Consider the following 16,148-nt stretch of genomic DNA (forward strand, 5'->3'; position numbering starts at 1 on the left):
TTCTCTTTAGTTCCTAATTCACCCTCTAACCTTTTTTGCTTTTCACGCTTTTTCCGCCTCTTAGTGGCTGTGTATGACATAATCAGACCCCTGGCGTACGCTTTACAGGTTTCCCAAAGGAGCGAGGGATTATCTGTTGATTGAGAGTTAATAGAGAAAAATGCTTTAAACTCTGTAATAAAATATGATGTGAACGTATGGTCTTTAAGGATGGTTGTATTCAGCCTCCAATGTCTTGACAGATTGAATGCCCCGTTGAGTTTTATGTCCAGGATCACCTCCGCATGATCAGATATGACTATGCTTCCTATCCTAGCAGATAAAACAGACTGCAAAGACGTCCTGGGCATAAAAAAGTAATCTATTCTAGTCTGACATCCATGAGGTGCAGAGAAAAAAGTGAACTCTCTGTTGGAGGGGTGGAAAGTTCTCCAAACATCAGCATACCCCAGATCATCACAAATAGCTTTAAGTGACTTAGCTCGAGGAGAGAGTGAAGCTATACCGCTGGGAAACTTATCAATAAGGGGGTTCAACAAACAATTAAAATCTCCTCCAACCACTGCAGTGTCTGAGTTTAATTCTGAAAAGTCTAGAAATACCTTAGTGAGGAAATCAGGGGGGTGGGCAGGGGGGAAGTAAATATTCATTATGGAGATGTTCTGCCCTTGTAAAGTACCATTAATTATAACAAAGCGACCAAATTTATCTTTCACACAATTCAAGACCTTAAGTGGTAAGTTCTTTTTCACAAGAATTGCTACACCTCTACTTCTGGATGTAAATGATGAGAAAAACACTTGACCAAACCCCCCTTGTTGTAATTTCAGATGCTCCTTATCATCTAAATGAGTTTCTTGCAACAGGGCAATATCAATATTTTCTTTTTTCAAAAAAGACAGTACCTTCTTCCTTTTAATGGGATTATGGCTCCCTCTAATGTTCCATGTACATACACGCAGTGTATTACCTGCCATTGCACTTTGACCGTTTCATATTCAGATTGAATCCCACCATAAAAATGGGGTGGTACCTTTTTCCATGTATTGAACTCTCTTCTATCTCACCGAGCATAAACAAACGATATGAACCCTGAACTCTAACTATACTAAACCCAAAAATTAAACATGTAAAGATCCAAAAGGGGGTTTTCCCACTAGCTAACATGCAGGGGATTTCAACTTTCCAATGTAGACTCTTAAGTCTGCATTGCCACTCAATAGCCTCGTCCTTTATACATATGAAAATGAAAATCAATATATGAAGATTGAGGCTCTTCCACCTAAAACCAAGCCTGGGCACCAATATAGATTCACCCATATCTCAGCCTGAGCTATAGCGGCAGTTACTTTAGCAAGAAAAATAATAAAAATACGAATATTACTGAACCGGAGCATGTGAGAACTCACACCACTGTTTCATGATCAGATTCAAATAAGATAATAAAGTTATCCAATGCTGCAGCGGCGCAGCTTAAAGTTATTTACCCGAGAGAGTCAATAAACGCAGCAGCCTCTTCAGGTGTGGAGAGTTTCTTAGGCGATCCGTTGACCATAATCTTCAATGTGGCCGGGTACAACAGTGCGTAGTCCATCTTCATTCTCCTGAGTCGAGCCTTCGCCTCATCAAACCCGTTGCGTCTTCGTACAACCGCTGTGGAGTAATCATTGAAGAATGAGACCTTTGGACCTTTACGTTGACTACCGTCAGAGCCGATATTTCTAGCCGCATCCATAACGCGCTGCTTGTCGGTGAAGTTGTGGAACTTTATAACCACTGGCCATGGGCGCTGGTTGGGACCGGGTATCGGTGCTTGAGAGCGATGGGCTCTGTCCAGCTTCACACGACCAGCCTTAGTGTCCATTTGTAAGTAGTCAGGGATCCATTCCTCAAAAAATTTTACTGAACGTGTCCCTTCAGAATTTTCCGGGAGTCCCACAACACGAATATTGCATCTGCGTCCTCGATTATCCAAGTCGTCAATGTGCTCCGCCATTTCGCGCACCTGTTTCTCAAGTGCTTTCATCTTAGTGTCCATAGATGTAGTTGAGGCTTCCACTGTAGCGATTCTTCCTTCCGCCTCATCGACACGTTTGACCACCCTCTGTAATTCAGCTGAATGGCCTGCTATTGCTTCCAAGACCGTTCTTATCTTAACATCGATCACTTTAGTAATGTTGTCCGTCATCTTTTGAATCACCAGGTCCATTATGCCTGGATCCGCAACGGTGTTAGCCTCGCTAACGTAAGCTAGCTCCTCCTGCACATCTACAGGGATGGTGGTTTTGGTTGAGTTCTTAGTAGCTCTGCTGGGCATGTTGTCGGAGATTTTTGAGAAATAACCGTCAAGACTCATTGCAGGATAACTTATTTAGCCAATTCTACCACTTTTTCAAGCTAGGAGATTAATGAAAGAATATAAATTTACGAATGCCACGGGAGCTCGCTGAAACACAGTGTTCTCTCTACGGCGCCATTTTGTCCCCCCATAAAAATACTTTCTAAAAAAAAAGATCCACACCAGATTGGGTGAGGCGAGTTGCAGGAGAGTATTTCGATGTTTAGGTTCAGAAAAAAATATAAAAAAGATGCGAATAAAAAGATATATACATGGGACACGACAATACGAAGGACAAAGACGTTTGACTGCTACGCCATCTTGGAATCACAGGAAAAACAACACTCCGAAAGACATGTGTCACAAATCAATCAATACCTCACAGTGATGGGGTGCAAAGAAATTAAATAAATAGTGTGTGATAATGACATACAGGTGTGTGAACAGGTGATTAGAATTCTGGTGATTGCGATCTGGAGAGTGAGCTGTGTTCAGGGGATCTAGGTGTTTGAGAGTGTGAGCTGGTAAGTGAGCTAGAAAGTGAGCTGTGTTCAAGGGATCTGCGTGTTTGAGGGTGTGAGTTGGAAGCAGACGTTACACCTACAAATGCATTTTTTTTTTTTACAGTGATAAATACATCAGATAGTTAGCTAATATGAAGTTAGGTAGCTGGTGATATTTAATTCACTTAGCTAGCTATCTATACAGTATTGAAAGTTGGCTAGATAGCTAGCTAGCTACGTTAGCAGCTCATTTGAGGTAGGGCTCCCGAGTCCCAGATGGCTCCCGAGTGTGCTCCCGAGTGGCGCAGCGGTCTAAGGCACTACATCTCTAGTGCAAGAGGTGTCACTGCGGCTGCATCACATCCGGCCATGATTGGGAGTCCCATAGGGCCGCGCACAATTGGCCCTGTGTTGTCCAGGTTTGGCCGGGGTAGGGCATCATTGTAAATAAGAATTTGTTCTTAACTGACTTGCCTAGTTAAATAAAAATAAACATTAAAAAAGCTAATAATACATCGTTTTTTTTTTCTTCCGATATGTATTTACTTACTTGAAAAGGTTATCCCAGCCATGTGGATGATTGGAAACAGGGCAGCAAAGTTTGTTTGTCAGCAGAGCATTTTAGAGCATATTACTATTTAATTAACTATTTACCCATTTAATAACCAGACCTTCATACATACTTGCTATGCTAAATTCTGGACTCACAGTCGAACGTGCTGCTATATGCTGCCATATTCTGCCAGCACACCCACAAGCGAGCCACTCTGAGCGGCCTAAGTGGCAGGCAGCAATTTACAGCGTGCCGTTGAGCACGAGCCATAATGGTGATAAACGGTGCTCACAAATTGTTAGGGCCTACATAAAGCTGTCCAAACAGCAGTCTCAACATCTTACCAATGCTACACACTGTAAAATGGCGCCAACAGACAGGGCTGCCGTGCTTCTAGCTCTTAGGAAACTTTGCAGATTTTTTTTTTAATGTGTTATTTTACAAGCATTTCGCTACACCCGCAATAACATCTGCTAAATACGTGTATGTGACAAATTGACACACCCTGATCTGTTTCACATGTCCTTGGGATTGGCTCCACCCCCCTCCAGGTGTCGCCCATCTTCCCCATTATCCCCTGTGCATTGATACCTGTGTTCTCTGTTTGTCCATTGCCAGTTCGTCTTGTTTGTCAAGTGAACCAGCGTTTTTGTGTCTCAGCTCCTGCTTTTCCCAGTCTCCCTTTTCTCGCCCTCCTGGTTTTGACCCTTGCCTGTCCTGACTCTGAGACCGCCTGCCTGACCACTCTGCCTGCCCCTGACCCTGAGCCTGCCTGCGACCTGTACCTTTGCCCCACCACTGGATTGTTGACCTCTGCCTACCTTGACCCTGAGCCTGCCTGCTGACCTGTACCTTTGACCCACCTCTGGTTACTGACCCCTTCCTGCCTTGACCTGTCTATTTCCTGCCCCTGTTGGAATATTAAACCATTGTCAATTCGACGTGTCTGCATCTGGGTCTTACCTTGATACCTGATAGTACCAACAGTCCCTGACTAACCCAACAGACCCGGGCCAGCTGCGCAATGCCATCTCCACCCAGGGAGCCACCATCGCTAGGCACGAGGAATTACTTAGTGGCGTTGTGGAGAGGGTCCAAACGTTGGCTGAACGCCATTGACCCGGCGTTGGGCAGTTTTCTGGAGCAATTCCACGGGTTGTCTGGGAGGCCGCTTATCACGGTGGTAACCCCACTCAGCTGCTAGCAGCGCGTCTCATCGGTCACGCCATCTTCTTGGGAGCCCTGCTTACCTCCTCCATAACGCGTCAATGGAGAACCGAGCACCTGTCGGGCTTTCCTAGCTCAGTGCCCTCATCTTCAAACTTCAGGCTTCCTCCTTCCCCTCAGATCGCTCCAAGATAGCCTAGCTCATCAAGCTGATGGCCGGGAGGGCTCTCACCTGGGCTACTGCCATGTGGGAACAACAGCCGATCATATGCGCTAGTCTGGAGGGGTTCGTGGGAGAAGTGAGGAAGGTTTTTGATGCCCTGTTCTCCGGGCGAGAGGCTAATCCAGCTTCAGCAGGACTCCTGCAATGTAGATGATTATACGGTGGATTTCCGCACGTTGGCAGCTGAGAGTGCTTGGAATCAAGAGGCAATGTTCGATGTGTTCTTGCACGACCTCTCGGAGGAGGCCAAGGACGAGCTTGCAGCCCGGAAGTTACCTACGGAGCTCGATTCCGTCATCGCTTTGACCATCCGTATCGATGGGCGATTACGGGAACGGAGCGAGAGGAAATTGGATTTTGCTCGCACGCACAGGGATTCCACCTTGCCACTGAGTCATCCCGGAAGCTCCTGATGGTCTCATTGTCGAGAGAACCCGAGGCTTTCCGACCTTCCCCGAGGGCTGCCGAAGACGGCTGAGTCATCGCATCCTGAGCCTATGCCACAAGGCAGAGCTGGGCGGTCGCCAGCGGAACTCTTGGTCATTTCGTGTCCTCTTGTCCTTTAAAAAAAACAGGCTCACTGGTAGGAGCGAGTACTCTGGTGGGCCATATGGAGAACGTTCCTGCTTCCCTTGCTCGCACCCCTTTTCATGCCATTCTGCTGTGGGGAGACCAGTCCAAATCTCTCCAAGTTCTGATTGACTCTGGAGCCGGCGAGAGCTTTTTGGACACTACCCTGGCGTCTGAGCTGAACATCCCCACTCAGCCCCTCTCCATTCCCATGGACATTAGAGCGCTGTATAAGGCGCTCTATAGGCAGAGTCACCCATAACACCACTCCTATCAACCTACGTGTGTCAGGGAACCACAGCGAGGCTATCCAGTTCCTGCTCATCAAGTCCCCTCTGATTCTCGTGGTATTGGGATTCTCCTGGCTCCAGTGACACAATCCCCTCATTAACTGGCCTACTGGTGTCATCATGGGCGGGAGCCCGTTCTGCCACACCCATTGCCAGAAGTCAGCACAACCTGCCCCGGGACGTCTTCCTGGGGGCTCGGAAGGTACCCCGGACCTCTCTGCCATTCCTGCTGAGTACCATGACCTCCGGGAGGTGTTCAGCAAGGCCTGGGCCACTTTGCTCCCGCAGCACCGACCTTACGACCGCGGGATTGACCTTCTCCCTAGCACGACTCCATCCCCGGGGACGACTCTCTGTCGGGACCAGAGACCAAGTCAGTGGAGACCTACATTTGGGACTCCCTTGCTGCAGGGTCCTTCTGTCCTTCTTCTCCCGTCGGCGCAGGGTTCTTCTTTGTGGAGAAGAAGGACGAGATGCCCGTGCATCGACTACCGGGGTCTCAACCACATAACTGTGAAGAACTGCTACCATTCATCTCCTTGGACTTCGGGCCACCGTGTTTGCCAAGCTGGATTTACGGAACGCCTACCACCTGGTGCGGATACGGGAAGGGGATGAGTAGAAGACCGCCTTCAACATGGCCAGCGGTCACTATGAGTATCTGGTCATGTCATTTGGCCTTACCAACATCCCTGCTGTGTTCCAAGCCCTGGTCAATTGACGTTCTCCGCAACATGGTGAACCGGTTCGTCTTTGTCTACATAGATGACATCCTCATCTTCTTCTGTTCCACCGAAGAACATGTGACCCACATCCGACAGGTTCTCCAACAACCAACTGTTTGTAAAATCAGAGAAGTGCGAATTCCATCGTTCCACCATCCCTTTTCTGGGGTTCACCATCGTCGCAGGGAGTGTGCAAATGGATCCCGGGAAGGTGAGAGCGGTGGTGGATTGGCCCCAGCCTACTTCCAGGGTGCATCTGCAACGCTTCCTGGGGTTCGCCAACTTCTATCGCCACTTTATCCGGGGTTACAGAACCCAGGCTTCCCCCCCTGTCCGCACTCACCTCGCCCAAGGTTCCTTTCACGTGGTCTCCAGCTGCTGACCGGGTGTTCCGGAACCTCAAACATCGCTTCACCATAGGTCCCATCTTGGCTCATCCGGACCCTTCCCGTCTGTTCGTGGTGGAGGTCGATGCTTCTGATGCCCGGGACCTCAAGCTACATCCCTGCGCCTTCTTCTCCCACCGCCTCAATGCCACGGAAAAGAACTATGATGTGGGGAATCGTGAGCTTCTCGCGGTGGAGATGGCGGAAGGGAAGCACTGGCTGGAGGGGGCGGAACACCCGTTCATCTTGTGGACTGACCACAAGAACCTGGAGTATCTCCACACCGCCAAGCGCCTCAACACCAGGCAAGCCAGATGGGCCCTGCTATTCACACGATTCAACTTCTCCCTCTCGTACCAGCTGGGATCCAAGAATGTCAATCCGGATGCACTGTTCCACTGCTATAGCCCCACGGGTACCACCCCGGAGCCCGAGATCATCCTTCCCACCTCATGCCTGGTGACAGCACTCAACTGGGGTATAGGGAAACAGGTCCGGGAGGCGCAGAGGTCCCAGCCAAACCTTGGGGGGCCTGATTATCGGATGCTTGTGCCTGACGCTGTCCGCTCTGCGGTCCTGGAGTGGGTCCATTCCTCCAGGCTTGCATGCCACCCGGGCTCCCGTCAGACCCTGGCCTTCGTGCGACAATGCTTTTGGTGGCCTACGATGGTTCCGGATGTTGCCGCGTTTGTCTCCGCCTGCACGGTCTGTGCTCATAGTAAGACTCCTCTGCAAGCTCCGGCTGGTCTTCTGCATCCACTGCCTGTCCCTCACCGTCCCTGGTCCCACATATCTCTGGATTCCGTCATGGGTTATCCCCCCATCTGAGGGCAACACTGCCATCCTGACTGTGGTCAACTGGTTTTCCAAGGCCACTCACTTCATTCCTCTCCCCAAACTACCCACAGCCAAGGAGACAGCCCAGCTCATGGTGTAACACGTATTCCGGATCCATGGACGGCCCATGGACATGGTCTCCGACCGGGGGGCTCAGTTCTCGTCCCAATTCTGTAAGGCGTTCTGCGCCCTCATTGGGCCATCGGCCAGCCTGTCCTCTGGGTTCCACCCCCAGTCCAATGGCCAGTCGGAGCGAGCCAACCAGGATTTTGAGACTACTCTGTGCAGCCTGGTCTCCGCCAACCCCACCTCCTGGAACCAGCAGCTGGTAAGGGTCGAGTACGCCCGCAACACCCTTCCCTTCTCTGCCACTGGCCATTCTCTGTCTTCTACCCCAGTGTTCCCTGGGGTATCAGCCCCCACACTTCCCTGAGCAGGAGGAAGAGGTCGGCGTACCTTCTTTACCACGTCACACCCTGATCTGTTTTACCTGTCCTTGTTATTGTCTCCACCCCCTCCAGGTGTCACTTGTTTTCCTCAGTGTGTTTATCCCTGTGTTTCCTGTCTCTCTGTGCCAGTTCATCTTGTATGTCCAAGTCAACCGGCGTTTTTTCCCGTTCTCCTGCTTTTGCTGTTTCTCCTTTTTCTAGTCCTACCGGATTTGACCCTTGCCTGTTTCTGGACTCTGTACCCGCCTGCCTAACCATTCTGCCTGCCTTGACATCGAGCCTGCCTGCCTTTTGCCTGTCCATGACCATTCTCTTGCCTACTCCTTTTTGGATTATTAAGCATCTAAGACTCCAACCATCTGCCTCCTGTGTCTGCATCTGGGTCTCACCTTGAGTTATGATATCCTAGATGTTTGTCCGGCGCTGTCGTCTTACCTGGAGGAGAGCCCGGTCGGCCTTCCTCAAGACCCCCTCCAGGTATCGACTACATGTGGATCGCCATCGGAACCCGGCATCATCATCATCAGGTGTCGCCCATCTTCCCCATTATCCTCTCTGCATTTATACCTGTGTTCTGTTTGTCCATTGCCAGTTCATCTTGTTTTTCAAGTCAACCAGCGTTTTTGTTATCAGCTCCTGCTTTTCCCAGGCTCCCTTTTTCTCGCCCTCCTGGTTTTGACCCTTGCCTGTCCTGACTCTGAGCCCACCTGCATGACCACTCTGCCTGCCCCTGACCCCGCCTGCCGACCTGTACCTTTGCCCCACCTCTGGTTACTTGATTTGATTTGGCAATCAGCGGAGCCTTGTCTGGCATCGAAAAAGTTCATTCAGCCTTATTTACTGCCTTTTTAAAAAACATAGCGGATATGGCTGACTTGCATAAACAAATGTGGTTTCTAATAATAATGGAGATGTACAAACTATGGAACAAGGGGACGACAAGCAGATGAGAGGCAATCTGTAATTTCTATTAAGACATTAATGAGCAAGCTAGGAAGGACGTAGTCAATATAACTATTTGTTTAGCACTTTTGAAATGTACAGAGACAGAATTCATAACAGTGTTCTCCCTGTACACTAAGTCAGAACCGTAGGATAAATAATGGGGGCATATAAGCAGACAATGAAAGCTCTTACAAAATTTGATGATTACATTTCTCTAAAACAGGTTATAAACTACATGTGCACCACCAAGTCAGAACATTGGGCGAAATTAATAAGGGAAAATAGACCAAATTATTAGCGTGAGGCACATGGGCTACTAACATCTTTCTACACAACATACACTTAGTATACATTTCTTAGCTACAGTATACATATCTACCTGGCATAGTACATTTTTTATGCAGCAGCATACAAGAAATGTTTGGAATCACCTTGTTGTGTTGTGCTCACTTGAACAGGAAGGGTTAACAGTTGTTTTGAGTGCGGCACAAATCATGTTTCATTGACAGCATGGCCAATGTTGAATGTTTATCATTTTAAACTTGGAAAAGAGACAAATCCCAGATTTGCAACCACACAGCCACTCCACTGAATAGCAGGCTAGTGATTGCTTTGCAATGCTTGCAGTTAGCCACTGTCACTGATTCCTTTCAAACCACTCATTGTTGAATTTGCGATTTCAACACGTTGTGTAATGTTTATGTCCAATGGCCAATCAGCACCGATATGTTTTATCTATAATATCTCTTCATTATTTCTCTACATATGACAAGGATTAAATAGGATTTGCAGCCGGCTGCGACCGGGAGACCCATGGGGCGGTGCACAATTGGCCCAGCTTCATCCGGGTTAGGGGGGGTTTCGTCGACAGGGATGTCCTTCTCCCATCGTGCACTAGTGACTCTTGTGGCGGGTCGGGTGCAGTGCACGCTGACATCGTCGCCAGGTGTGGTGTTTCCTCCGACACATTGGTGCAGCTGGCTTCCTGGTTAAGTGGGCATTGTGTCAAGAAGCAGTCCGGCTTGGTTGGGTTGTGTTTCGGAGGACGCACGGCTGTCGACCTTCGCCTCTCCCGAGTCCGTCCGGGAGTTGCAGCGATGAGACAAGAGTGTAACTACCAATTGGATACCACGAAATTGGGGAGAAAAAGGGGTAAAAAAAATTCAACAATCACAAATGGCACCCAGTTGTCAATGTTTTTAGTGGAGCTGTGGGTCTCCTTGCTCCCCACGCTCTACACCTTATTATGACGTTTTATTGAAAACTATTGACTCAGGGGTGTGAATACTTATGTAAATGAGATATTTCTGTATTTCATTTTCAATAAATGTGCACCATTTGCACTAAATGTGCACCAGTCATGGGGTATTGTGTGAAGATGGGTAAGAAAAAAAATCGAATCCATTTTGAATTCAGGCTGTAACACAACAAAATGTTTAAAAAGTCAAAGGGTATGAATACTTTGAGGGCAGTCAGTGCACTGTATGTACATCATTGCTGGAGTGTGCATGGTTACTGGCTAATGAATTCGATGAGCTGTGCTAGACTTTAAGTAGCGCATAATAAGAAAATATATATGATTCCTCCCAAATACAGTTTTCATTGTAGACTAGTTTTTTTAGTGGCTTGCGTTTGCTGTTTACATCGGTCCGGGGACATCCAATCTGCTTCCATCTGGTGTCTCGCATCACAAGCGGGTGTAACCAATCAGAGACGACAGCTGGCAGCCGCCGCCAAGCTTGTGTACTGCGAAAAGGGGTCCGTCTTGTTCTGTCGCTTCCATTGACAGAAAGTAGAGCGATTTTCGTCCGGCCCTGGTTATCTTTAAAAAAAAAACTTTTTGTTCTCCGGCAGTACATGTAAAAGGTAAATACAAATTTTGCTTTACACATTTCCCTAACGAAATGAGCTACTATAGATAAGACTTCGTGTACTTTCTATCTAGTTAGCCAGCTAATGTAATGGTAAAGTTAGCCAGTCAGCAGCTAGCTAGTAAGCTAGCGTTAGGTAGCCTAGCTATTAGCCTAACGTTACTTTCTAGCCAACACTTGTTTTTTTTTAGCCAGTGTTTACGATAATTATACTGTAATTTATGATAAATGTATGAAGATACAACACTACGTAATATCTTAGCTCAATAGCCATGTACAATTTGCGTTGCGAATAAATAAATTAGACATAATTGCCTTCGAGGCAGAACAACGTTTAGCATTAACTCAATCTGCTATTTTGTATATAAATTATACTTTTGGTCATGTAGTGTATGTAACGTTATGTGGACACCTGCTCGTTTGCTGCTATACCGATACCCCCGCTATTGTTAATTTACTGCTGCTCTTTAATTATGTGTTACTTTTATTTCTTATTTTTTACTTATCTTTTTTTTATTTAACACATTTTTCTTAACTGCATTGTTGGTTAAGGGCTTGTGAGTAAGCATTTCACTGTAAGGTCTATTACACCTGTTGTATTCGGGGGATGTGACAAATATAATTTTATTTGATTTTGATAATAGCCGCCACTCTTTTGGGAAGGCTTTTCACTAGATGTTGGAACATTGCTGCAGGGACTTACTGAGGTCGGACGATTAGGCATTCCAATTCATCCCAAAGGTGTTTGATGGGGTTGAGGTCAGGGCTCTGTGTAGGCCAGTCAAGTTCTTCCACATCGATCTCGACAAACCATTTCTGTATGGATCTCGCTTTGTGCATGGGGGCATTGTCATGCTTAAAAGTGAAAGGGCCTTCCCCAAACTGTAGCCACAAACTTGGAATCACAGAATCATCTGGAATGTCATTGTATACTCTACCTTTAAGATTTCCCTTCACTGGAACTAAGGGGCCTAGCCTGAACCATGAAAAACAGCCCCGGACCATTATTCCTCCTCTACCAAACTTTACAGTTGGCACTATGCATCCAGGCAGGTAGTTTTATCCTGGCATCCGCCAAACCCAGATTCTTCCATCAGACTGCCAGATGGTGAAGCGTGATTCATCACTGCTCCAGAGTCCAATAGCGACGAGCTTTGCAAAGCGCAAATCGGCAATCATTGCTACTATAGTTAACGTTAGCTAACGTTCTGCAAATCATAAAGACCTAACTAGCTAACTGACATGTGTGCGCTCATCAAACTAGCTAGTAATGGATGCAGGGTGCACTGGGCCAAACTAGACTAGCTAGCAGAGTTAGCATACTAGCTGACACTTGGCATTGCGCATGGTGATCTTAGGCATGCGTGCAGCTGCTCGGCCATGGAAATCCATTTCATGAATCTCGAGTCCCATTCTGTGAGTTTGTGTGGACTTCCACTTCGCGGCTGAGCCGTTATTGCTCCTAGACATTTCCACTTTACAATAACAGCACTTGACCCGGGCAGCTCTAGCAGGGCAGAAATTTGACGAACTGACTTGTTGGAAGGGTGGCATCCTATGATGGTGCCACGTTGAAAGTCACTGAGCTCTTCAGTAAGGCCATTCTACTGCCAATGTTTGTCTATGGTCGATTGCATGTCTGTGTGCTCGATTTTATACACCTGTCAGCAACTGGTGTGGCTGAAATAGCCGAATCCAGTAATTTGAAGGGGTGTCCACACTAGAGGTTGACCGATACCGATTATTGGAGTACCAAAAAAAGCCGATACCGATTAACCGGCCAATTTTATATAATTTTTTAAAAACATCTGTGTGTGTGTAATAATTACAACAATACTGAAATAACTTATTATACATAAAATCTATTTAGTCTCAAATCAATCATTAAACATGTTACATTTGGTTTAAGTACTGCAAAAACAGTGTTGGAGAAAAAAGTAAAAGTGCAATATGTGCCATGTAAAAAATAAAAGCTAACATTTAAGTTTCTTGCTCAGAACATGAGAACATATGAAATCTGGTGGTTCAAAATTCCCAGTTACGAAGTTTTAGGTTGTAGTTATTATTGGAATCATGGTGCGTCGACTATTTCTCTCTATACCATTTGTATTTAATATACCTTTGACTATTGGATGTTCTTATAGGCACTTTAGTATTGCTAGGCTAATCTCGGGAGTTGATAGGCTTGAAGTCATAAACAGCGCTGTGCTTCAAGCATTGCTAAGAGCTGCTGGCAAAATGCAGTGCTGTTTGAATGAATGCTTACGAGCTTGCTGCTGCCTTCCACCACGCAGTCAGACTGCTCTATCAAATATTAAATCATAGAATTAATAATATAATAAACACAGAAATACGAGCCTTTGGTCATTTAATATGGTCAAATCCGGAAACTATAATTTGGAAAACAAAACATTTATTCTTTCAGTGAAATACAGAACCGTTCCATATTTTGTTGAACGGGTGGCAACCCTAAGTCTAAATATTGCTGTTACATTGCACAACCTTCAATATTATGTCATAATTATGTAAAATTCTATCAAATTACTTACGGTCTTTGTTAGGAAGAAATGGTCTTCACACAGTTCGCAAAGAGCCAGGCGGCCCAAACTGCTGCATATACCCTGACTGCTTGCACACAACGCAAGAGAAGTGACACAATTTCCCTAATTATAAGAAATTCATGTTAGCAGGCAATATTAACTAAATATGCAGGTTTAAAAAAATATACTTGTGAATAGATTTTAAAGAAAGGCAATGATTGTGGCTTCTTGCTGCCCTCGAGTAACAGGTAGCCAGCCTGCCACGCAGGATCCTCGTGGAGTGCAATGTAAGGCAGGTTGTTTACGCTGTTTATGACTTCAAGCCTGTCAACTCCCGAGATTAGGCTGGTGTAACCGATGTGAAATGGCTAGCTAGTTAGCGGGGTGCGCGCTCATAGCGTTTCAAACGTCACTCGCTCTGAGACTTGGAGTAGTTGTTCCCCTTTTTCTGCATGGGTAACGCTGCTTGTGTGGCTGTTGTCGATGTGTTCCTGGTTCGAACCCAGGTAGGAGCGAGGAGAGGGACGGAAGCTATACTGTTACACTGGCAATACTAAAGTGCCTATAAGAACATCCAATAGTCAAAGGTATATGAAATACAAATGGTATAGAGAGAAATAGTCCTATAATAACTACAACCTAAAACTTCTTACCTGGGAATATTGAAGACTCATGTTAAAAGGAACCTCCAGCTTTTATATGTTCTCATGTTCTGAGCAAGGAACTTAAACGTTAGCTTTTTTACATGGCACATATTGCACTTTTACTTTCTTCTCCAACACTTTGTTTTTGAATTATTTAAACCAAATTGAACATGTTTCATTATTTATTTGAGGCTAACTTGATTTTATTGATGTATTATATTAAGTTAAAATAAGTGTTCATTCAGTATTGTTGTAATTGTCATTATTACAAAGAAATAAAAGAAATCGTCCGATTAATCGGTATCGGCTTTTTTGGTCCTCCAATAATCGGTAATCGGCGTTGAAAAATCATAATCGGTCGACCTCTAATACAAACCAATCAATCGTGTTCATTTGGTAGCCATGAAGAAGTTGACGTACATTCACTTGAAGTCAAAATAACCCTTCACTAACAACAGTTGTTCAATTATGTCAGAGGGGCTAGTTGGACAGCAAAGTTGTGGTTTTGTTAGCCTGGGCCTACTCTACTGAGATTGAAGTGACAAGCTTTCAGATTTCATTGTGACATCTGTTCCTGCACAAGCAGCCTGGACATTTCATCTTGTAGCTGAGGGGAGGGGGATGGGCATCTATCACCTGTAAGGTCACTGCATGTGGGACCGTTATCGCCTTTGATATTCAGGTCTTTGGGTAGTGCTGTTTGTCATAGTTTACTACTGTGCTATATGAATTTCTGAGTGTGTTTATGCTTCTTTGTCACCAGACTTGTTCTCTCGTTACAGACTGAAGCTTAGTGCTCATTTGACTGTTTAGCTTGCTTTGTTATTAAAATGTTATATTAGGCCTTTATTCGGTTATGGTTCCTTCCATGTGACTGGACTTAAATCTGAGGACGCACCCACCCGCAATTGCTAATGACCCATCTGCAGCCGCTGTGAAAATCTGAGGCCCGCACCCGACCCTAATCCGCTAATAGAGAATTTGTGCTGTAGGCTACAGCCAGAGATGGCGTAATAATTTTTGGGACAGGGGATGCAGGATTTTCTTTGCCTGATTTAGATAAGTTTCTGCTTATAATTTGGGACATTTTGATAAGATATTTGTAAAAAAAAAAAAAAGCAAATATCACATTTACGTAAGTATTCAGACGCTTTACCTTTGGTGCGATTACATCCTCAGGTCTTTTTGGGTATGACGTTACAAACTTGGCACTTGTATTTGGAGAGTTATTCTCTGCAGATCCTCTCAAGCTCTGTCAGGTTGGATAGGGAGCGTCGCTGCACAGCTATTGTCAGGTCTCTCCAGAGATACTCGATCGGGTTCAAGTCCGGGCTCTGGCAGGGCCACTCAAGGATATTCAGAGACTTGTCCCGAAACCACTCATGCATTGTCTTGGCTGTGTGCTTAGGGCCATTGTCCTGTTGGAAGGTGAACCTTCACCCCAGTCTGAGAACCTGCTCCAGAACACTCAGGACTTCATCAATGATCTCTCTGTACTTTGCTCCATTCATCTTTCCCTTGATCCTGACTAATCTCCCAGTTTCTTCCAAAAGTGACACTTGACATTAAGGCCAAAGAGTTAAATCTTGGTTTCATCAGACCAGAAAATCTTGTTTCTCATGGTCTGAGAGTCCTGTAGGTGCCTTTTCGCAAACTCCAAACGGGCTGTCGTGCCTTTTTACAGAGGAATGGCTTCCGTCTGGCCACTCTACCATAAAGGCCTGATTGGTGGAGTGCTGGTTGTACTTCTGGAAAGTTCTCCCATCTCCACAGAGAAGTTCTAGAGATCGCTTTAGATTGATATGGGAACAAAAATATTTAATCAATTTTAGACTAAGGCTGTAATGTAACTATGTTGAAAAGGTAAAGGGGCCTGAATACTTTCCTAAGGCACTGTATATATTGCAAGAGTTATCTTCAGTGTGTCATTTTATTTCTGCATTTCAAAAATGGCATGTGTTCCATGTATGAAATACAGCCCGCCAGAAGTTTCAGACAGTGCGCACTCCATGAAAATATTAACACACAAACAATACTTTTGAGAAAATGGTCGTTCAATCTGAAAATGCATTGCATATCATTCAAACGCTAGTTGCAGTATTCAAAA

General features: G+C 45.8%; 1 protein-coding gene across 3 annotated transcripts in view; it reads left to right on the forward strand.

Moving 5' to 3' along the window:
* The first annotated feature begins 10,659 nt into the window (after positions 1-10,659).
* The window catches only part of LOC139549279 (transcription factor Dp-2-like), a 51,655-nt gene continuing 46,166 nt past the window's right edge, over positions 10,660-16,148 (forward strand). For 2 of the 3 annotated variants that reach the window (XM_071359551.1, XM_071359553.1), the window contains exon 1: positions 10,702-10,852. The gene's annotated coding sequence lies outside the window, so the exon portion shown is untranslated. Of the gene's footprint in view, positions 10,853-16,148 lie in introns of all 3 variants that reach the window. The other variant, XM_071359555.1, reaches the window with a different exon arrangement.

This window comes from Salvelinus alpinus, chromosome 22 (assembly GCF_045679555.1).
Source record: "Salvelinus alpinus chromosome 22, SLU_Salpinus.1, whole genome shotgun sequence".
NCBI classification, from domain to species: domain Eukaryota; kingdom Metazoa; phylum Chordata; class Actinopteri; order Salmoniformes; family Salmonidae; genus Salvelinus; species Salvelinus alpinus.